This window comes from Thamnophis elegans, chromosome 10 (assembly GCF_009769535.1).
Source record: "Thamnophis elegans isolate rThaEle1 chromosome 10, rThaEle1.pri, whole genome shotgun sequence".
NCBI classification, from domain to species: domain Eukaryota; kingdom Metazoa; phylum Chordata; class Lepidosauria; order Squamata; family Colubridae; genus Thamnophis; species Thamnophis elegans.
The window spans coordinates 48,333,723-48,342,837 of record NC_045550.1 but is presented as its reverse complement, the minus strand read 5'-3'; positions in this window follow the sequence as shown (position 1 = coordinate 48,342,837).

Below are 9,115 nucleotides of genomic sequence, written 5' to 3'. Positions count from 1 at the left end.
AAATTTGGAGACCCTTGTTGTAGATGAGGGGTCTCCAACTTTGGCCACTTTAAGACTTGTGGACTTCAACTCCCAGAATTACTCTTTTGGCGTTCAACACTGGGCTCCCTCGACTTGTGATATGTTGCTTATTTAAAATGCAAGACCAAAATTAAAATATTTGCAGAAAGCGGGGTGGGGGGGAATGCTGTCTTTGCAAATATTTATGGAATTTACTCTTATTGGTGGAAATAAGGTTCCTATCTAACCCTTATCTTAATGTCTTTTCTAAGTCAAGGGCATTCTATAAACCTATTATAGAGTTAGATACATTTATTTATTTATTTATTTATTTATTTATTTATTTATTTATTTAATACATACATACATACACGCATGCATGCATGCATGCATACATACATACATACATACATACATACATACATACATACATACATATTTTCATAACACTTTTCCTGAAAGTGCAGGGTTGCTTTTTTTCTGGATCAACTAAAAGTTGATCCATTGGTTGCAGAAATTGACCAACTGCCAGCTGGGGAATTCTGGGAGTTGAAGTCCACAAGTCTTAAAGTTCCCAAGTTTGGACACCTCTGGGATAGTTGCTTGAGCCTGATGTGGACAGAGGGGGGGGGCAGGTGGCTTTCATGGCTAAGGCAGTCTTCTAGTTTCTTGCCTGGTGCTTTAACTACTAGACCAGGGAGCTCCACACTTGACAACTTTAAGACTTGTGGACTTCAGGCACAAGCTTTAAAGTTGCCAAGTTTGGAGATCCCTGTACTAGACCAAACTGATTCTTATTTGGATTAGGGTGGGTGTCAAGGTTCTGTGATTGCTGTTTTTCTGGTGTGTTGGGTTTATTTTGCCCACATGTACATGTTTCCTTTCTTTGTGCTATTGTCTTATAATATAAGCCACATAGAGCCATGGTGGTGCAGTGATTAGAATGCAGAATTGCAGGCTAATTCAGCTTGCTGCCAGGAGTTCGATTCTGACCTGCTCAAGGTTGACTCAGCCTTTCACTCTTCCACGACTGGTAAAATGAGGATCCAGATTATTGGGGACAATATACTGACTCTGTAAACCACTTAGAGAGGGCTGTAAGGCACTGAAGCAGTATATAAGTCTAAGTGCTATTGCTATCTAGGAACATTAATTAATGTTTAATTAATTAACATTAATTAAAATTCCTTTGTTCAACATGCATATTAGAAAAGGTTAGAGAAACAACAGATTGGCTAACAACAATTTTAGTGTGATCTTTATGTAGGCACAAGAGACAATATATAATCTACCATTTGGATGGGGAGAATAGTTTTTGTTTTTGCCTTCTTTTCTTTTTTTGGTCAGGGGAATTTTCAGACTTTGTGTTAGTAGATTATGCTATGTATCATCTATTTGTGAGAAACAATAACAAACATTTTAATAGATGGAGGTAAAAAAAAACAGCATTTTTTTCAATTACCACATTTTTTTTCCAAGATACTGCAGCTCATTTGGTTAAAGGATTTTAGCACATGGTGGCACTCTTGAGCTATCCACTGGTGAACTGCTTAGAGGAAAGCTGGAAGATCTGTTGCATGTTTATACATAAATGAAATATTACAATATTAAAAGTATTAAATCTCTTCTGAATAATCCAATCTAGTCACTCGAATTTAGAATACTCAACTAGCAACTTCTAGCTGGATAAATAGTCTTTCCTGTCTATTAGTTTGGGAATTATAGCTATAATTAATGCAACCTTGATTTGTATATTATATTATATTATATTCCATAGATGGCTTGGTGCAACCGGTATGGTATCTTTGGGTGCCAGTATACCTATTAAATTCTACTTTGGTGCTTGCCAGTATCCCTAATCAAACTGATTTTTAGAAACCTTTAACTAAACAAAAAAAAATGGGGGGGGGGAGTAGAAATGCTGTAAAGTAACAGCATCAAACATACATTTTTTAAATGAGAAAGCTTCAGGACCCCATAAAAATTATAAAGCCATTCTTATCTACTGTAAATGTGGGCAGCTGCATCCAAACACATGGATTTTAGAAAGAGAAACAAGAGAGAGGGTGTATGCCTCACAACATTGCTGCAATGCACTTGGTCCCTTTCAAATATGAAACGGCAGACTTTGTATCCTGACAATGCGACATACATTTCATCACCCATTCCATCCAATAAAGTCACCTTATTTGCCCACATGCCCAAAAAACAAAAGGCAGAGCAGTAGATCAATTTCAAGGAAGCTAACATTGGCCAATAACTTCACCAAATAACCTTCTTAACTGACAGTGGCCCCCATTTCTTTTAAGTGCTGATAATATATTCTCAAGGGTTTAGAATGTGCTCATACTGTCATCCTTTATCAAGAATGTATTATATAAGGAGTTATTTTTATGATACAACAGAGAAAACGGAGATCATGGTTTCTGGATTTTTCCCCCTCATCATTTTAGCCAATGTAACTGAAAGAGGGTTTAGAACACAGGTGTCAAACGTGTGGTGTCACATTGCCATCAAATGATGTTTCACAACATTTTCCCATTTGTGGAGCTGGGGTGGGTGTGGTCTGCGCATGACACATCCCATCCATGGGCCACCAGTTTGAAACCCCTGGTTAAGAATGAAGGACTTGGTAATGATCTGATCCCCTGTTCTACTTCTTTTCTTATAAGGATGCTCTCAGGCCTGGAGGCCATCTTTTTCTTTGGATCTTCAGGAATGCCACACTTAATGCTGTGGGAAACCAGGAGGGGAGTTTTCATGGAGTGGTAGACATATATAGCCACAACAACATTCTTTTCTCTGGGAGTTAAGGACGATTCAGCCTGCACCTAGAGTGGCGTGACTAGAAGGCATCTCCAGTTGGGATGGTGGAGTGATTGGACCATGTGATGAACATGGCTTTGACTTTCTCTTGGGTGGGGAAAACCCAGAAGCTTTCAGATTCGGGTTTTCCCAGATGTGTCAATATGACATCTCTAATAAAATGGAACTTTGAGGAACTTCTAGCCTTGGATCTTCTTTCGTTGCGGGTATTACTTGGAATCCTGACAGATGCACTGGGAATTTTTATTCTTAAATATTTTCTTTGCAGCTCCTTGGCCTGATCTGATCCATGTTCAAACTAAATATTTGTTTTGCTGATTTCTCTCCCACACCAGATTTGGTCGTTTTCTGTTCCATCTCAAGAGCTAATAGATTCTGTGATGCCTTTCACAGAATTCCACCCACCCACCCCCATTCCATTGAGTTGGAAAGAATGAAAAAAGTATATCACATCAATTTCAAACAAAGATTCTAGTTTACACAATGGTTTGTGAAGTTGTATAAATATGACCATTGATTTTTTGTATATAATATTTATTTTATTCAAAGAAGGTTAAAATACAAAACACCAAAATATTTTTAAAAAGAAGAAGAAACAACAAACAAGATATTAAAAAGGAAACACGCCTTAGGGAAAAAGACTAATCCAGAAAAAGACTAATCCAGAAAAGACTAGTACATATACACATAGTATCCTCTCTACTTGAGTGCTGATTAATAGGACAGTGTTAACTTCCCACCTCTTGCAAAACAGGCCAAAATAATTTTAAACTACTAAATATTAAATTTGCTTACAAATTGTTAGCCTCTTATCTATATTACAGGAATAGCAAAATAGTTAACAACTGTTTTATTATTTAAACCAATTAATAAATATTGTTTTTCCAAATATCTCCATAGCCATAGAACCTGTAGCAGAAATTTTGAGTAGTTTGGAGAACCGGCAAATACCATCTCTGTCTAGCCCCAGAAAGGGATGGGAATGGGAATTTTGCAATATCCTTCCCCTGCCATGCCCACCACTGGTATAGATGCATTTTTAAAACTGAAATGTTGCAGAATATTGAAATAAAATATGTTGTTGCCATTATGACCAATTTAAAAGTATGCATTCTTGGTTGATATAAGTGTAAACACACATTCTCTTTATATTAAAAGCTTAGTATCACTTTTCAATTCAATGCTATAGTAATTTAAGAAAAATCCCAGAAAAACTAAAATAATGTTGCTGTTATCAATTGAATTCAACATAGTTACGACTATACCTTTGCCTTAGTTTCCATCACAGCTGCCTTTACCTTGGAGATGACCTTGTGTCTGAAGCTAATGCCTTTAAAGTACTATATGAGTTAAATCTAAGATGATTCTCAAATGCTTTACCAATAAGTGTTTATAACACAAATAAATACAGTAGACTAGAGTTAGGGCTAGAATGTTTATTACTGGAACAAATTCTGTCTTCACATAAATCAAAGCACTCAAAGTGCCATATGATACCAAATGTTCAGTTTAACAGCATAAAATTGAACAAAAATTGTGTACAGTACTTTATAGGGGCTATAAAATCTGCAGGCTTGTAATCACCCTGAACTATCAAAGATCACTGAGCATTCCGGATAATAAATATTCAAGTGAAACCACTCTTGGAGTTATTTTTTTTAAAAAAAATATTATGGTTAGGTAAAGGTGTTGCAAAATAAAACAAGCTAGTAATGTAGCAGCAGTAGCATTTTCAAAATTGTTAAATACCATTTTCTGTGGGTTTATTCAACTTCAATGCATTTTCCTCTGACAGAATGGTAACTATTAGACTGCGCTTAAACATCTGTACTTCTTCGCACTAGCAATTAGTTCCATTGACTTGTTTTGCTTTTGAGTAAACTTGTACAAGTGTTCACTTATTTTTTTAACTGGATTTATATGTTGCCCCAATCTGTTATGCTTCTAGGACTAGGTAGCTTACAAAATAGCAGTAAAAAGAAAAAAAAATATCATCCAAAACATGAAAGTCAGGGGGGGAAATGCCATTCACAAAAACCTAAAACACTACTCAAGATCAAAAAGGTTTAAGGTCAAGGACCAAGTATTAAAGGTTCATTTGTGCAGTGCTACACAACTCTGTTGTATTGTATGAGCCATTTCTTGAAGGGCAAGCTATGGTGACACTTTGTCTATATCCGATGAACTACAAGTATTATTTTGGAGCTAGCAACTAGCATAGAATGAAAGACAGAAATGAAAAATTAGCTAATTTTATTGCATAAAACTCCCTCTCTCCCATTTCCCCATTACCGGTAAGCAGTAAAACTGCCTAATTTTACCGCATAAATCGACCTCTCTCCCCATGCTCTATTTCCAGACGATCTGCAACTCTGCAAAGGCAGAATTATCTGTCTTACATGTGTCTGCCAAATCTGAATAGTGGATAAAGGGTAAAATATCCCTTTCATCTCATTCATTCTTATCTCTCCAGACCTGATTTGCAAGTGTTGTGGTTATGTGTTGAACATTTCAACTTCAAACAGTCTTCTCAGACTTGGGTGTTTCCCAGATGTGAAGACTTCAATTCCAAGAACTCCTAGTCAGTAGTCACCCCAGTGGATAAGATTGAGGAAAAATGTTTGGGATCTGAATCTTTTGAGATTCTAATTGACAGAACATTATACTGAGTTTTCCAACTTCTCACTGTAAATACGTGAGATTTTCTATTTTAACAGCTGTAATAATAGTCTGCAGGTGGACGTTGTATCTTAGGAGTGGGTTTTTTTTAAAGCTGGTGACTAGGTGGCTCAAATAATGAATTTGGTAGTCCTATTCAAATTACAGTGTTCGTTCTTTACTCAGACTTGGAGTGAAAACATATCAAATTAATTGGTTAAATACAAATATTTATATTGCAAATAAAATAAATTACTCCTTCATGAAAACAAGATCAAGGAAGAAAAGATATGTTTGAAAGTCTAGAGGTTCTCTTATATAGTTACTGAATTAAAATAGTGTGGATACAAATATGCGAGGCTTGTCAGTACTGCCATGTATTCATTCATATATAGATACCCTACACATTCTGCCAGTTGTAAAAAGTGAAAGAAACCAGAAATCTATAAGATACCTATGATTGCTACATATTAAACTACATGGGCTTTTTTAAAAATTCTGATTTATTTTTACCTAGCCGATAATCCGGCATTGCTTGGGTATTAATTTATAGGGGGGAAATGTCTGGACCAAACATAATTTCTAATGATGGATTTTGCCCCCTTACCAAAGGGAGCCCCTTTGTGGAGTACTGTGAAGCTGCACAGTGCGCTGTGCAGTAGAAGCCATTTTACAGTAGTACAGTAAAAGCCATTTTAAGGCACAACAGGCTGTATATTAACAAAACACACATACTGAGGGGAGTTAGGGGTGTCTTACCCCCACGGTATTTGTTTCCAGAGAGTAAGTCATCTGTGTACCAAGTTTGGTTGAAATTTCTTGAGGTGTTCCAGAGATATGCACACACACACACAGAGCCATATATATTTATATTTATATTTATTTTCATAGATTTTCACGGGTGTAGATATGGTGGTCTTGTTGTATTTGGGTCTTTTCCCATGTAAGATTGAGATTGTCTTGGCAACGTTTCAGCAAGGTCTCACTCGCCATCTTCAGGCTGGGTTTTGGGCTTAAAGCGTGGTCAGAGTTGCCGTCTTTCTATAAATCTTGGTGGGGTTGTGTGGAGTGCTGACTTTGTTTCAGTAAGTGGAATGATTATTCCACAAAGATGACAGCTCCGACCATGCTTTAAGCCCAAAACCCAGCCTGAAGATGGCGAGTGAGATCTTGTGAAACGTTGCCAAGACAATCTCAATCTTACATTGGAAAAGAACCAAATACAACAAGACCGGCATTTATACTTATATTTATAATATTTATATTTATTATTTTTATGTTTGTTTAGACTTAGATTTAGATTAGATAGATGTGCCTCGTTACAGCAGATGGCAGCATTCATACAATCTTGCTGATCCTTCCTCCAACTCGCTTTAAATAAAGGAAGCAAGGCTGTATTAAGCTAGTAGAGCTGAGCAAAGATCAGGATTTAAAGAGCAGGATGCAGTTTATAGTATGCACATGAACACAAGGACATGTTTTTAATAGTATCATGCATGGAGCACCTCATGAGTCCAGGAAAGGCATAGTTCTTTAAGCTATTCCTGACAGCTGCTGCTTGCATGCATCTGCATGCTCTGAGTTACATTGTCCACTTTGTCACAATGACTTTTTCTGGATTGATGGTTCTTGCTTGATGGCCAGGTGTGGCCTGCTTTGTGGGAGTGGCTTGATGGTCATGTGACCAGGTGGGCGTGACCAGCTTATAAAATGTGGTGAAACTCACTTAACAACGCTCTTGCTTAGCAACCAAAATGTTGGCTCAGAAACTCTGGCATGTGAAGCATGCAAGTCTTAAAGCTGTCAAGTTACAAAACCCTTGCACCTCTAACCCTTTAGAAAAAAAATCCCAGGAAAGTTCAAACTTGACAGCTTTAAGACTTGTGGACTTCAACTCCCAGAATTCCTCCTCTCGCTCTTCATCTTGATGATGTGTGGACAGGCGGGGGGAGGGAGCTGGAACCTGTTCTAAACGGCACTGTAGATTTGTGGAACCTCTTCTATAGAAGAGGTTAGAGCTGTCAAGAACCCACCCCTGACCTTCCCCCAGCTGTAGCTGGTGCACTCACTCAACTTTATCTGAAACAGAGGGCATGGAAGATCTTCACTCCTGCTCTTGTCATCTTTTGCCTGGATTACTATGATTCAGTTTATATGGATCTGTTTTTGAAGATTAAGTGAGGTTTATCCAAAGATCAGAGTTTCACGTTCTCAAGCAGAATTCAGAGGAACAACACACCAGAGCAGGATGTCACATGGTTGTTTCCAATAGAGGAACATGGGTCACAGTTGCCTCTTAAATCAGGCTGCAGCCAGCTTTAATTAGGTTAGCTAATTGCTTGGCATGGAGCCTCACTCAGCATCTTTCTTCTGCTGTCCACTCTACTCACCAAGTTCTCTGCTGTCACTCTACTTGGGGTGGGGGATGTTCCTGATATCTGACCATTCCAGCTGTTCTGAAGTTGCCTGTGTTTGAGCAGCAATAGCAATAGCAATAGCAGTTAGACTTATATACCGCTTCATAGGGCTTTCAGCCCTCTCTAAGCGGTTTACAGAGTCAGCATATCGCCCCCACAGTCTGGGTCCTGGTTCCATGCTTGATACCTCTTGAGGTTGACAAGACACAGGTTCAGCTGCAGCAGCTTCATCAGAGTCTGAGTCCTGGTCCATGACAATTACTTGAAAATAGATCCAAATTCTGTTCTTCTATCAATTTTTGATCGATTTTTGTTTTTTTAATTAAATTTTAAAAAGCAAAATATACACGGATTAATTTTGAAACATCATCAATATGATCTAATCCTTTACTGTTTCCAGGGCAGCCCTAGTGGCCAGGTCTAAGTACCCAAGGGGCCGAATCTGGCCCATGGGCCTTGAGTTTGACATACCTGCTCTAGAGTCCATAATGCATTTGACATACTTCTAGGATGACCATAGTTAAAGGAACCAAAAAGCCAGGATAATCAGAGGCACAGTCTCTGTTTTACTCCTACAAAATGCAAAGCAACTTTTAACTATACTTACTTGTTCTGTCCCCCCTTCACGGCTCTTAACAAACAGCAAGACGAGTAAACTTAAAAGGAACTTTCTTTATCAGTTCTTGGCTCAGACTGGCTTTGAGCCCAAAAATAACATAAATACAGTCTCTGACCAAATAACGGAATTAAAACAAAACAACTCTTACAAGCAATGCACTTCTCCAAGTGTAGCCTTGAATCAGGGTTACAGGAAACACAAAGCACTTATCCAAGTGTATCAAGCAATGTTGTACGCATGAAGGAACGTTGACTCCTGCGACTAGGGCGTGGCAGCATCCATCCTTTTATCTCCAAATCTGCCCCCAACAAGCCCCAGCTGCATAATGAATCTTGTATCCCGAAAAGACTCACAGCAGACATCTGCTGAATCACAACACTTACTATACTTTAGGTAGCGTTATTTTTTATTTATTATTCCAGCTTTGAACTTCAAGCAATAAAGGGGTAAGTACCATAAACTCAGTTCAATAAAATATGAATGTAAGTATATTTTCTGTATAAGTAACATTTAAATTTTTAAGAAAGATTGGGTATCACTATTTGGGTGCGGGGGGAGGTAAGATATCATTTTTCTTAGCTTCCTGTAAAAAGAA